The sequence below is a fragment of the Brassica oleracea genome, chromosome C1, assembly GCF_000695525.1.
Source record: "Brassica oleracea var. oleracea cultivar TO1000 chromosome C1, BOL, whole genome shotgun sequence".
NCBI lineage: Eukaryota > Viridiplantae > Streptophyta > Magnoliopsida > Brassicales > Brassicaceae > Brassica > Brassica oleracea.
Window position 1 is genome coordinate 41,466,839 of NC_027748.1, and position 557 is coordinate 41,467,395.

Consider the following 557-nt stretch of genomic DNA (forward strand, 5'->3'; position numbering starts at 1 on the left):
CACACTTCATGGCGCTATCACACCCTTACACAGCCATCGAAGTCGCTCAGCTGTACCTTGACAACATATTCAAGCTCCACGGCATGCCAAAGGATATAGTCAGTGATCGTGATCCAACTTTCCTAAGCGAGGTGTGGAAGGAACTGTTTCGAGTCCAAGGTGTTGATCTCAAACGCTCCACTGCATACCATCCTCAAACGGACGGTCAAACAGAAGCAACCAACGAGACACTGGAGACCTACTTGCGTTGTATGACTGCTGAAGCTCCTCAATCTTGGAGCAAATGGCTCCCACTGGCCGAGTGGTGGTACAACACGACATACCACACTGCCATCAAGTGTACCCCCTATGAGATCGTCTACAGCCAACCACCACCAATCCACCTCCCTTACCTCCCAGGAGAAAGTTCCTCTGCGGTTGTTGACAGAAGCATGCAGAAACGAGAAGAGATCATCAATATGCTAAAGTTCCACTTGCTCCGTGCTCAGAATCGCATGAAGCAATCAGCAGATGCTCACCGCTCACACAGAGAGTTCAAAGTGGGGGATTACGTGTAC